Source organism: Euprymna scolopes, chromosome 17 (genome assembly GCF_053919585.1).
Source record: "Euprymna scolopes isolate OS-2025 chromosome 17, ASM5391958v1, whole genome shotgun sequence".
Taxonomy (NCBI): domain Eukaryota; kingdom Metazoa; phylum Mollusca; class Cephalopoda; order Sepiida; family Sepiolidae; genus Euprymna; species Euprymna scolopes.
Genome location: NC_136498.1, coordinates 47,930,488 through 47,945,482, shown reverse-complemented (window position 1 = coordinate 47,945,482; position 14,995 = coordinate 47,930,488). Strand labels below are relative to the sequence as shown.

Genomic DNA, 14,995 nt, shown 5'->3' with positions numbered 1-14,995 from the left:
GAATTAAAAAAAAAATATTTTGTTCGTACAACAGTCGACATGAATTGACAATATGTATTTATTTATATATGAGTGAAAACAATAGAGTGTGTCATATTAGTATATAAATACAAAAATTAAATAAATAACTGCGACGGACGACTGTATCAATATGACACGTTCTGTTTTTTTTTTTTTTTTTTGATTTTCAACCCAAAATAAATAAAATATGTTTATAAGTAATAACTACAATATGAAATATATATATATCTTACATTGAAAAGACATAGATACAAAAGTTTTTTTTCTAGAAAACTAGAAACTTTACGGACCAATAGGTAAAAAAAAAAACAAAAACAAAAAAAAACAGACGCAGTCGCAGTAGGTATCCGAAAGTTTATTAGAGTTTGTTTTCGTCCGGTTGGTTGCTGTGGTGTCTTGAACGATATAACAGTATCAGATTTTTTAAATAACTCCAAAGAAATGAAGGAAGCAGAGAAATAAGTCCATGAAACAAGCGGCAAAGTTAAGGAATGGTAATCAAGCTCCTCGCCCCGCGCCCCGGTATACTTCAAGGAATACATAGGAAGTTTATAATGTAGTAAGTAGCTGCGTTTGCTCGCAGGAGTGGTAGAGAATTGTTCATCTTTATCATTATTAGTATTATTCAACCTGATGACTCGGTGATAATGGTGATGCTGATGATGGCCACTTTTTCAAGTAGTAGCCAAAGATGGAGGGTCTCATTCTCGCCAGTTTCCGGATGATGTCCAGTAATAAGTAACTCATTTTCAAAAACGAATAAATAAACGAAGAAAATAACAAAGTTGTAAAGTCGCAAATAAGTTGATGAAGAAAACGAAAGGGAAAATAAAACTGGATGAGAGGACTTCAAGCGCGACAGGAGTTAATGGAGAACGTTGCTAACACCTTTTTTCTTCTTTTTCTTACGCATTATTTGTCAGTAAAGATAGTATGAGAGAGAGAGAGAGAGAGAGAGGGAGGGAGGGAGGAAGGGAGGGAAGAGACAGGGGAAGTGGGGGGTGCAGAGTAAAGGCAACATCCATCTCCAAAGTAAAAATAAAATAAACAAAGAAAAACGGAACGGATGGTAGACATAGTCAGACATCAACATCTTCAATGTTGGCATTTTCACCTGACCATGAAAAAAAGTAAAAATAATATGAATAGAACAGGTGAGAAAGAGAAGGAGAGGGTGAATATCGAGACAGAGAGAGAGAGAGAGAGAGAGAGAGAGAGAGAGAGGGGGGGAGGTATAAAGGGAGATGTATAGACAGATGGAAAACGCACGCACACATGATATATACTGACTAAGACTAGTAAAACAATAGAGAAAAAAAGAATGGTGCATATATATATATATATATATATATATATATATATATATATATATATATATATATATATATATATATATATATATATATATATATATACTAGCATGGGTGCCCAGCCCCAGCGTTGCCCGTGTGTTTGGAGGTGTATGCTGAGCAAAAAAAGAAAAAAAAAGAAAAAAAACCGGTCAATTTTTTTAAACTATGACCACTATTATGACCCTTTTAAATTTATTGTTTGGGACTCAAATCAAGTTATTAAGTTAGATCCATGCCCAAGGGACCTATATCTAAAATTTCAAGTGTTTAGACCCCAAAGTTTCGGAGGAGTTTGGTAGAGTTCTCAACAGTCAAATCGTTGAACTTTGACCCCTTAACAGCGAAATTTCTGGCCGAAAACGGATCACATAGATTTTTCCAAATCTCAGTACCCTGTATATCAAATTTCGAGTCTGAAGACTTAAAATTAACAGAGTTATTGCGTAGGAAAATGTACACAGTCACACAGACAGACAGACACACAGGCACGTTCACTGAGATATGTTAAAAGTCCAGGTATGCTTCTAGAATAGTAATTTAAAGGTTATGAGGAATTTTTTGAAGCATAAAAACGGTGTTTTGTATTTAATATTTTATTCTTATATTTCAAACGGTCTCCCGCTCTTTTTTTGTGACCAAGAGCGGAAGACTGCTTGAAATATAAAAATGAAATAATAAAATATAAATAGTAACATCGTTTTCATCCTTAGAAAAAACACTTATATATATATATATATATATATATATATATATAGAGAGAGAGAGAGAGAGAGAGAGAGAGAGAGAAAGAGGGAGAGTACTTGTATTGTTGTTGCTTCTCAGATGTTCGTATTTATTTGTCTCCCCACGAGGGCAGTGTTAGACACAAGGTCTGTTTTTAATGTGGGGAAATCCAGCTTCCCAAAAAGGGGCACTCTGGATAGAAACAAAAATAAAAATTGCCTCAGTCATGAAGTATTTCTCCTCCACTGACCGAGGACAGAAAAGGTGAAGTGTAGAATCAGAACAGATAGTACACTTCACCTGTAGTATCAGAACAGATACTATACTTTGCTCCTAGTCAAAAGGCCAAGAATCAAAAGAAAATCCAGTGCTAATCAGGTAGTGCTCAATAGCTGGGAGAATTGCATTATAATTTATATTCTTATGTTTTCACAGCGTTGACTACATGTTTCAGCTGCGATTTTGTTCGAAATCCAACTACATCAGACTACGTCACAAATTTGTAAAAGTGGAAGCTGGATTTCGAACAAGATCAGAGATGACACATGTCTGCACATATGTAGCCAACTATGTATGTGTAAATAAAGTAATTTATTTTATATATAAACCTTTTTACCTATCTTTTACAACACACACACCCGCACACATTAAATTCACCTCCTTCAATTTCGAGAGACAATAGATAGCCCGCTCTTTGTAAGAGTACATACGAGGGGTATATAATGAAGCTATGGTTAGACAATCCCTAACCACACATCTCCTGCACAGTTATTCTATATACAGATGGCAAACAGAAATCTGGCTCTATTTAGTTTCCTTTCTACACTGGTTACACTACTAAGGCTTGAAAGTCCGGTCTACTCTACTACTTAATACATAGCTGTAAGTGAAAATAATGCAACCGCTACAGAACTCTAACCTGGATCGTCAAATCCACAATCCCAACCCTCGAAGTAAATACCCCCGACACACCCGACAAGCAGTTAAGTCCCACCCCTACACAGTAGTAGAGATCCCTAGGTGTAGTTGGCTTGGTTGATTTTGAGGAACAATATTTTAATAGAATATATTTGTTTATTCAAGTCAGTTTCTATTTAACCGATAGTTTGGACCTTAATAGGTACTACCACTCGGGGTCAGAGTGGACCTGGGAGCAAAGGCAATTAAAGGGTGGCGCCACACTCCCCGAAGCCCGCAAGCTGGGCCTTATCATCGGATACAGTTTAAGGTCATATACAGGACCCCCTAGGTGTAAGAAAGCCTTCTACTCTAATAGATTCTTCCACAGAATTTTGAAACTCTCTTTCGGGATTCTGCTTTCTCAAGGGTACTGACATGCAGAAATTCAAGTGTAATGTGAACAGACATGTTGCTGCTTGCTGCTCATCTCCCGTCATAATATCTCTGACACTTATGTCCCCGATGGTAACCGCCTACTCCAAAGTGGCACTGTGCCTTGTTTGTTGTGAAAAAATTGGATTAAAAGAAAAAACAAAAACAAAAAAATCATATACCATATTACACAATACATAAACATAGATTCTATCAATACTTCCAGTTTCACGAAGACAGGAAAAACTCAACTTGTAAGGTTATAAAGATACCAAATGTAAGCGATCCATTAATCAATACAAAATATAAACCATTACTAAAGTATAGTATCCATTGAATAAAAAAAAAATATATATATATATAAAATAAATATAGTATAAAATATATGGATAGTATTATTGTATTTTTATTTTCAGATATTAATCCGATGAAACTCCAGTGTTTATAAAGTAGTGCCCTGTATAACAAATAGTGCTATATTATAATATATATTTCTTTATTTATAAACATTATTCATACTCGAGGTCTGAAGAAATTCGATTTCAGAAGAGATCACAGCTGAAACATGTATGCGCATATGTGGCCAATAATGTTTGCACAAATATATTTATACACACATTTTATATTCCTATATGCCTCTAAATAAGAAATAAAAATAAACATGTATTTTATATATATATATATATATATATATATATATATATATTATTTGTTTTTACATAAGCAGTAATGTATTGCTACACAGTCATGAGCATGTTTCGAAACTAGAGACCTCTTCAGGTGATCTTGCCTATATAGTTGCAAAATTTGCTTTCATATAGACAAGACCGCCTGAAGAGGCCTCTAGTTTCGAAACATGCTCATGGCTGTGTAGCAATACATTACTATTTATGTAAAAACAAATAAAAGTATATCTTGCTCTACTTTGATATTGAGCACTGTTGTATTAACCTCGTTATCCTTCACTGATTATCTTACCTCTGAAAAATTACAACCTACAAATATATATATATATATATATATATGAAAGTTTCGAAGCTTGTTGCAGAATGATGGAAGCACGTCAAGGTAACTTTCGCCTGTACCCCAACTCCTACCTCTCTTTACCCGACAACTGTTTCATACCTCATTTTTATTTTCCTGCCAGCCACAAAGAGTATTTCCCACCCGCTAACATATAGATATACCTTTCTCTCTACATTAGTAGTATTAGTACGACTACATGTTCGGCGCAACACCCCCGACCCCCACTTCGTTTCTCCCACCGAGACCGTTATCTCGCTAGAACAAACGAACACCAAGTTACATTGGGTGATACCAAATCTCTATCCTTACCCACAACTACTACCCTCACTACCAACCTGCCTGAGCCACGTTTTTTGGCTCAGGTTCAACCAGAGGTCGGACAGTAAACGTAGATGCGTCGCCTGGCGTTGTTTGCATGCCCTATGACCAACGCGGTCAGTTATTCTTATTCTATGAAAGTTGGAGAAGCTTCTCTAGCTGACGTGGCATTTTCACTTCAACAGAAGCTAAAAATAAAAGGATTCACCGAGGAGTCATCACTTGTTGCTGATTAAACGAAAACAAAACTGAACAGGAAAAAAGGGGCGATAATGACAAATAGGTAACAACTAATAGCAATTTCTAAACTTTTTGGGGGGATTGGTTATTCGTATTATATGGATTCATCAGACTACTGTTCTCATCTTGAGTGTGATTTTCACAAAGTTTCGGTCGATGTAACCTTCGACCTTCTTCAGGTGTATCTTGTCGAACTCGTAATTTGGATGGAATTTTGCAAGGACTCGTGGCGCAGTGGTTAGAGTACCTGGAATAATCAATTGTAAAAAGTGATATTCTCATTAAGGTTCAATCCTCAGTGTGGGCGGCCGAAAAAATACAATTGCGAATTACTTAAGACCTCTAACCAGTCATGGCTGACGGAACAAAAGTATGCTAACCTCGTGAAGTAAATAAAGGGTTCCGCTCGAAATTCCGGCCAAATTCCCGAGTTCAACAAGTGACACCTGAAGAAGGTCAGAGGTTACGTCGACCGAAACGTAGTGAAAATCACATTCAAGATGAGAACAGTAGTCCGATGAATCCGAATAATACGAATAACTAACAGTCAAACATATCGCCACTTGTACGTAAGGGGCTTCTATTTGGAACCATGCTCAAAGATAAAGATATTGGTTTTTGTTACATTTAAACTTCTGCATATCAGTACAGTCAGGGAAGTAGGCAACAGGAAGGGAATTCCAAAGTCTAGCTGTTCGAGGGAAGAAACTATTAGAGTAGGAAGCTTTTTGGCATTTAGAGACCTCAATAATTAAAGGTGTGATTTCGGTTCTCAGCGGGTTTATTCGAAAAATGCACGTCGAGGGGCAACAAATGAAATAAGTTCATCAGAGCACGTTCCATTAAAATACTTAGAAAACAAGTACAAAGATGCAACATTGTGGCGATGAGACAGAGGTTGGACCTTAGTCGACAAAGCGGGACCTATTAGGTTGGAGACTCTTCTTTGGACCCTATCTAACAGAGAGAGAGAGAGAGGGAGAGAGAGAGAGAGGGAGAGAGAGAGAGAGGGAGAGGGAGAGGGAGAGAGAGAGAGAGAGAGAGAGAGAGAGAGAGAGAGAGAGAGAGAGACTAGCGCTAAGTGACCCAGCCCAGATGTGGCAACAATACTCATGCAAGCATGAATTGTGGCTTTGTAGAAGTATATAGGATATTCTCATGTGTGAGTATTTTTCTAGCACGATAGAGGGAACCCACGCAGTTAAGATAACGAAACAAAAAGTGGTCAAATATATATAACAAATAAATGTTACTAAAGATGAGATAAGTTACTCGTCTATTCTCTCTGAACAGGTTTTTTTTTGTTGTAACGTATTTTAAAGCATTTATTTGTAGCAAAAATAGTGCCGAAGCTTAAGTTAAAACAAAGAAAAAAATGTCTATTCCGCCCGAATGGATCAGAGAGGATTGTAACTTGCATTTTCATGATGACTGAAATATATATATTTTTTTGCGAACTGTTATCCTCATCTGTTGTTGTTTCACCACGTTTCGGCCAACTCATCCTCTGACCTTCTTCATGTGATGAACCGCGACGAAACAGGAATGCTGAGTCTTATAACTGTATTCAGGTAATTACTGCCTTCCATAGTTGTTGTTTTGTTATCACGTTTTGGTCAACTAATCCTCTGGCTTGTTTTGGTATGATGTAAAGCGCTTACTTCAGACAATGCACACCTGGAAGCGTAGAGACTTAACGCCTATATTCACTGCGCCAGAGGACGATTTGGCCGAAACTTGTCGAAACAACATCCATGAAGATTAAGATAAGAGTCAGAAAAGAATGAATACATAAATGAAGCCTCATCCTAAAGGATTCCAAATATATGTTTATATTTATGGCCTGAAAGTTTCATTTCTCTATTGCAGATATCGACAATGTGAGACTTTAAGAACGCAACCACTGTCATGGGCGTGCGTCAGAAGCAGAGATGCGTTATTGAACTCTTGATAAAACTGCACTGAGAATAGTGATGACTATATATAGAAAAAAAAAAAAAATAAAGTCCGGAACACAAAAGGTCGCTAATTTTAATGCCACCAATCCCGTCTTAGTAGTTCTTCAACTTTGGAGTTAAAAAATAAGAGGCTTTATTTTTGAACGACACTTGTATGACAAAGTGCGCTCCGGACGCCCATGCAAAGCCAGGGTTCATCGTCAGCAAAAGTGCATTCAGAATGGTGCTAATTATATAGAAAAATAGATTCTGAAGCAGAAAAGTGTTGATCGTTATGATGGTACCACTCCCGTCCTCGTAGCTTCTCAACATTTCGAGTAAAAAAATAATTTTTACTTTTGGGACGACCCTTGTACTTTAGCGTACACATCCAACGTCATCTGAGCAGCAGCGGCAACAAAGCTAGAAAAATATACTTTCCGCTTGTAAATGACTCACGTTCAACAATGTTATAAACAAAAGTTACTTATGGCCGACCCTGTGATATTTAGTTAAAACTATTCGTTTCGATTAACGGTGGAATTTCCGGAGGTCTCACTAGTACGAATTGACACGGTTTAATAATCATTTTTTTTTTCTGTTGATTATATCGGCCGTATTTCTATTGTCCATATGTTACAACTTCCAACTATGATCTTGTTAGACTCAATACTCCCTACTCTCCTTGTTTAACAAAACAAACAGTTAAACAGAAGTTTGTTTATTTTAAGAGAAAACAAACAAACACACACAAAAAAAATAGTGAAACAGATGTACGACTATACCGACTTTTCGAAATGTCCATTGTAATAAAGTTGTTAATATTTAAAGGCAGATGCATTGTGGTCCCCCCCACACACACATATATATATATATATATATATATATATATATATATATATATATATATATATATATATATATATTATATATATATATATATATATATATATATATATATATATTCTGTTTTACCTCATTGACATGTAGCGACATGTGCTGGACTGCTGGATATAAAACATAATTCATGAAGGCCGACAACTACTGTCTCTCTCTCTTTTTTTTTTTTCTACAAATAGATACTCCCCTTTTATTTTATTTTTTTTTACATTTCTAATAGTTTCTATTCTATCTGCCGCGCTATTTACGTACCTTCCTAAGAGGAGGGGAGAAGTAGACACAGGTCGATTTTTAATGTGGGCAAAATCCAGACCTGAGCTGGGACAAAAGTTTAAATTACCCCAGTCTTTAAGTATTTTTCACCACTGACGGAGGACAGACAAGGTGGAGTGTATTATCAAAACAGATACTGCACTTTGCTATTTGCATCATTCTCATCTGTTACATGTTGATCTTAATTAAGATTCTCGAGTTCGAGGAGACACACGTGAAGAAGATCGGAGGTTAGATCGGCGGAAACGTTGCTATAATAACGTAGTGGAAGATAAGAATACTCCAAATTTATTCTCATCTAAAAAAATGTTGTTTTTTTTTTTACCACAAACAAAGCATTTTGCCACTTAGAATCGTGTCTAACAACGGACTGGATGGGATTGGTCAGCGAGATTTCTGTTTACATTACATTTAAACTTTTGTAGGTTAGTAGATTCGGGGAAGCAGGAATAAGGGAAGAAATTCCAAAGTCTAGCAGAACGAGGGAATAAACTAAGAGAGTAGATGCGCAACAATAAAGGGGTGAGATTTTGCTCCTTGTTGGATCAGTCTGTCAAATGTACGTCGTCCGGTCACAAGTACCATGAATTAATCAAAACACATTAATAAAATACTTGTAAAAATGACACAGAGATGCAACATTACGGTGATGAGAAAGAGAATTCCGAAATTATCACAGTTAAACCTTTCTTTTTTTAAACTTATTTTAGTTCAATCAGTTCTTAGAGATCAAATGGGGTTAACACTTGATATCTTTTTGAGTTTGATTTACTCCACAGAACTCTTGCAGTTAAACTTTGTCCTTTTAAGAGCTTCTATTTGGACTTCGCTACAGATAGGTCTTTCAATAATTGTATCTGTCTATCTATCTATCTATAATATACATCCAAAACGTCTGTATATTTGTTTGTTTATTTATTTGTGTGTATTTCCTCCGAACACTTTTGACAGACTCATAGGAACCTGATCAAACTGGTATCGTTTTAAACTTCCAACTATTCGAGTACAAATATCGAAAAATTGGCTAAAAACATTAATTCGTTCACCCTCAACTGGGCACTTTTCTACAGGTAGGGGTTTCTTTTTTCGCCGATATTTTCGAAAGTCATTCCCTCTTTTCGATTGACTAGCCTTAATTTAAACATTCGTCACTTCCGGTTTGACGATGGGCGCAACAGCAAAGACGTCACGTTTTTTTTTTCACATTCTTTTACACCTTCGCGATACGGGTTCGAGCCTGCCTGCCTACTACCAGTTTTCTTGTTTATTTTTTTTTTTGCTCAACACACACCTCTAACACCCGGACAACACCGGACATCCATGTTAGTTATATTATAAAACTCAAATCGTTTTGCTTGGGCGTTGAAACCGTCCATCGGATCTACCGCTTCCGATGTGAAACATTCTGCACATGCGTAAGTAAATAAATAAAGTAAGGTAATATAGGCACGAAAGTTTTCTTTTTAATCGACAATTTTTTTCGCGTTTAAAATAGACAAATAAAAACAAAGCTGCCTTCCTTTTACTTTTTTACATCGGCATTTTATGAATACTATTTGTATTTTTCATTGCAAGTAAGATTCGTTTTCAAACAAAGGCAAAATAAATGTTTACGATTTAATGTCTTTTATTGTGGAAAATACCCACGATCCCTATGCCACATAAAAGGAGCCAAATTCCTCTAATCACCGTTATGTTACTATGCAAACACTATGTAAACAATAATATCGGCGTTTTCAGAAGTTAAGTTTTAAATAAGCAGAAATTCTTTTTCAAAAATAAACAATATAAACAATAGTTTTTTTTTTTAAATAATAAACATTTTTTTATTTATTTTAAACAATATACACAAAACTTTTCTTTTTAAATATTTAAAGAATATAAAGAGAACTATCTATAATTTTAAACAATTTATACAGAACGTATTTAAATCTAAAACAATATAAATAAAAGTTTTTATAATGTTAAACAACACGAACTGATTTTTTGGTAAAAATATCTTTCACGAATGCTTTTGTTTATACTTATATTGATCTTTATTATCCAATGTATTTCGTATTGTTTTCACTGGTCGCCAGGTTTGTTTTCGCGCGCGCGTACATTAAATTTCTTCGCGTTTGTACATTATATCTGTATAGTCACTTGCATTTTTATACATTAATTTTGTATACTCACTATTCCATAGCTAGCTATAACATATACGGGTAGTCTAGTCTACTCTGTCTGTCTCTCTCTCTATATATACTAGCAAAAGTACCCTCGTTGACTGGGTTCAAAAACAGCCTACGGAAAATGGACTCTGATTTATGAAACTATGATAGGTTATGAAAAGGAAGGGTTGTAAATAGATAGCTTCGAATTTAGGGGTATCAAAACCAAAGCAAAATATGATGAAAGTAAAAATAAAATAGATAAACCCCATAATTTATTATACCATACCTGTTCACACTGAAACACTTATCACAATATTCTGTTGATCTATATAAAAAAAACCTTGTTAAACTTTGTGACATATTTCCATTCTATGGAGGTCAGGTGCGAACGAACACCCCATAATTTTATTATACCATATTTCTTCAAACTGAAACAAAATTATCAAAGTATACTTACGCAGATAGATATGAATTTTTTTTTATTAAAGTTTGTGCCTATTTCTATTCCATGTAGGTTAGGCGCGAATGCAGACCCCACAATTTTATTATACCATCCCTATTTAAGTTAAAACATACTCATCAAAGTATTATTATGTACCTCTATATCAAAAAACACTTGTAAACGTTTTTCTTATTTTTAAATTTTTTATTTCCATACTTTGTGGACCAGGCGCGAACGTAGACCCCACAATTTTAATGAACCACCGTTCTACCAGATCAAACATACGCATTCCTGTGTCTCGATACATCTTCTATCATTATATGTGATCAGCTTTCTATAATAGTCAACCATATAGGAGCCTATTCATGACCACACACACACAGGCGTTCAGCTTATATATATTAAAATTTTTGTTCGATTAAATCAGATGCCCCTAATACAACCGGTTTAATATTAATTTCTTTCATGGACAAGTTTTAGGTTATTTTTGAGGTTCTAGTATATTTCTTTTTAAGCAAAGATCATTCAATACAGTCGCATAGATAATGTTACGTATTTATTCCATATAGCAATATCTGATTTAATGTTTGTGTGTGTGTTTGGAATGATGAGTTGTAAGTCTTAGTCGTTATTTCTTAGTGTCCTCGTCAATTCACTATTTTGATACCTCATTGCAATACAATTTCATTTTCCAGTAGATCCTTTTCCAAGAACTGCAGACTTGTGGAACTCTTCCAGCTGATTGTATTAGTCCTACATAATAATCTTTTTTTTTTCAAAACTAAGGCTAATAGACAACGCTTTGCTTTGTTATAATGAGCTTTCATTCTACTTTGTTCCTCACATAAAGTGGTTTAATGCCTTTTCTGGAGCTTAAACACTTACATTTTAAATTTATAAAGATACGAAGGGCGTGCAATAAGTAATGCCCCACTTCCCATAGTAGTAGACCAACGAAACTTGGCACAGTTATTAGTCTTTCTCTACATAGGAACCACCCAGAGTTATGCATTTCTCCGATCGTTTGATGCAGCTCTGGGGACTGTTTTTGTAGAACACCCCAGATTGGTCCTCCAACCACGACGTGACTTCAGAAACCAAGGCTGCATCATCTGGGAAACGCTTTCCTTTCAAAAACAACTTCATGGCTCGGAAGAGGTGAAAGTCAGAGGGTGCAAGGTCAGGAGAGTAGGGAGGATGGGGCAGGGTTTTATAATCTCACGCCCGTGCTTCTGATTTGGCGACATGCAAGTTGTGGACCGGAGCGTTGTCCTGCAGGAGGAGGGTACCTTTGCTGATCCTGCTCCGCCTCTTGATTTTGATAGCTTCCCTTAATTTCCTCAAAAGTGAAGCATAATAGCCTCCTGTAATTGTGGTACCCTTTGCCAGGAAATCTGTCATCACCACGTTGTCCTGGTCCCAGAAGACTGCGAGCATGACCTTGCCAGCGGAGGGCTGCACCCTTGCCTTTTATGGAGGTGGTGAGCCCAAGTGTTTCCACTGCATTGACTGGGCTTTGATCTTTGGATCATAGTGATGGACCCAGGTTTCATTTTGTGTAATCAGTCTTTTGAAAAACTTTGACTCATCTTCTTGGCACATCTCCAAATTTATCCTCGAGCACTTGACGCGTTCTCCAGAAACTGAAATTTGAGAAATCTATTGTTAAAGTTTAATAAAAATCGGAGATATCTGAATTTTCATGACAAGTGTCGATCTCTCGTTACCCATTTTGCATGACACTTAATCAAACTAGATATTGCTTACAGCAGCCACGCTTATGCAACTGTTTTCCAAAGTTCATAACGAGCTGTTAATTAGTTTAGAAAGCAATTCTGGCTATACAACCTTATATGCACATACAGACACATTTTGTCTGTTTTATTTGTGGGAGTGAAGGGGTGGACTGTTATAGAGAGATTTTGGGTGGACTTTTTGTCCTCAAAAGATATTAAATGTCTCTAAGTGAGCAGAAGTACAGATATCCTGATGTATTTCCGGGCAACGCCGGGATTCCTAATAGCGTTTATTCAAATTTAAACAGTTGCTTCCATACTTAAGTATCCTAGTTTTGTCGCTAAGATGACAGTGCGATACCATGATGATGGTGATGATGATCATCATCGCCTTGAGCCCCTGGATGGGCCTTGAACCCCTGGAGGGGCATAGACCATCCACAACAGCCCGCCAGCGTCCACAGTCCTGGGCAATTCGCTCCGGCGTCCGCTTCCAGGTCTCTGTTCCAGGTGTTCTTCGGTCGGCCTCTCTTCCTCTTCCCCTGAGGGTTCCAGGTCAGGGCGTGGGAGTGTAATGTTTGTTGGTTTTTTCCTCAGGGTGAGCCCAATCAATCGCCATCTTCTATTCTCTCCCTCTACTGCTACTTGGTTGGTTCTCCCTCAGATATCTGTGTTAATGATGGTAGTTGGCCAGTGTATCTTTAGCATTTTTCGAAAACAGGAGTTCGTGATAATAAATAATCGTGACAATTGGTATGACTTGATTATTAAAGAGGGCGGTTCAAGAAGAATTTTTTTTTACATTGGACTTGAAAACAGCCATGTTGTATTCAACTGGGAAGCAGACCCGAAACTCAAAAAATATTCTTAAATATAGTATAGGCAAGAAAAAGCGATCCGTGCCGTATCTCATCGGGTATGCCAGAAGTACTATATCTTAGGGCGTTTCCGATTTGTGGTGGATAGTAGACTTTTTCTGCAACATTATTTGTTAAAATTGCGCCCGGTGCCCCAGTATTGGTTTAAGTTTCTCTGTTAATGCAAGCATATTCACTTGAGTTGTTGAAAACGCTTCGCCGCCATTGTTGTAAACGGGGATTGTTATCGGTAGGACAAGACGCACTATTAATAGATGTTTATTTACAGAATTGACTGATGAAAAAAAAAAAAAAAAAAGGAGTAAAGAAAAAGTAAGCATCTTCACTAGGCAAATTCAAATAGATAAGAAACGAGTTCTACCATTACATGTGTTAAGAATATTCATTGCTAATGTACTGATGCTGGAGTAATTTGTCACGTGAGCGGCGATTCAGGTTTAGAAGCAAGAGTTTATTGGTTTTTCCAATTTTTCTGGGCAACGTCGATGTGTCTAACAAAGAAGAAAGAATAGCTGTTTTCTGAACCAGAATTTATTCCATCTAACACTTACCGTTGACAAGTTTTTGACCTTGAAGCACATTTTTTAGCTCTTACGTCAAGTGGCTTTATGCCTTGTCTGGAGCGATTTCCATAAAAAAAATAGAGGTAAGTATATAAGAAAAAAATTTCTCCTTTCGCTTCTTATCGAATTAACATTATTTTGAACTTTATATCACCGTCATAGGCAATTGTTACTCTTTCAGTTTACGTTGAGGAATTGTACGGTGAATTTCGAATGCGTGCAAACCGAAAAGAAAGCATTCTTCATCAGTAATACACGTGCTACTATTACACATATATTTGTATTTTCTGGTTTAGATAATATATATATATATATATATATATATATTCAGATAAATTATTAATTAGATATCAGGCATAAGTAAATTAAATACGTGAAAAATAATTAAATATTGACGACAACCATCAACGCTATGGCTACCAGTTTCTGCTGAAAGTATTTCGATGCATATTCCAAGAATAAGAACACATTTATCTGCGATTTATATCAAGTCATCATATCAAGGGATGAAAATTTTGACAAAACCACAGCTAATCTAATAATCTAACCATATTAGAAAAGATCATCCAGTACTTCACTGAAAAAATGTTAGATACATTTACAAACAAGCAATAAACTTGCCCTACACGAAAGCCGGGTGGCAAGGCCTGGGAGGGTGGACCTCCTGAGTAATACTCAGGCGGTGTTCTTCAGCCCGACAGTCTTTCATGATGGGATGAGTCTCCAGTGACTTCGGTTGCTTGGAGACTGGGTAAAGTACCTGTCAAGGATCCGTTCTTGACACTCAGTCCTACAGGTGCGGGGCCGGGAACCTGCTTGTTGCCTGAGGCGCCCCGACCGGGGAATATCGACGAGGATACTCAGGCAATTTTTGTAATTGCAAGAGTGCCCCTCCTTTAGAGGAGCTTGCTTTGATCCCCACTTTCTGACCTTGTGTCACATATTGGTGATGTGGTCACCAATTAAATATCTTCCCGATTTTTGAGTCCTAAATATTGCTACAAAACTCATTCAAGAATGTGACCACACGATAGGATGCAACATATTATATGCTGAAAAAGGATTTAGAACAACGAAACCCTCTTGTAGTGTATGCTGTTG

At 36.5% G+C, this 14,995-nt stretch overlaps 1 protein-coding gene across 3 annotated transcripts in view; it reads right to left on the bottom strand.

Moving 5' to 3' along the window:
• The window catches only part of LOC145296741 (tetraspanin-18-like), a 576,197-nt gene that overhangs the window by 332,426 nt on the left and 228,776 nt on the right, over nucleotides 1-14,995 (bottom strand). The gene's annotated exons all lie outside the window — the stretch shown is intronic.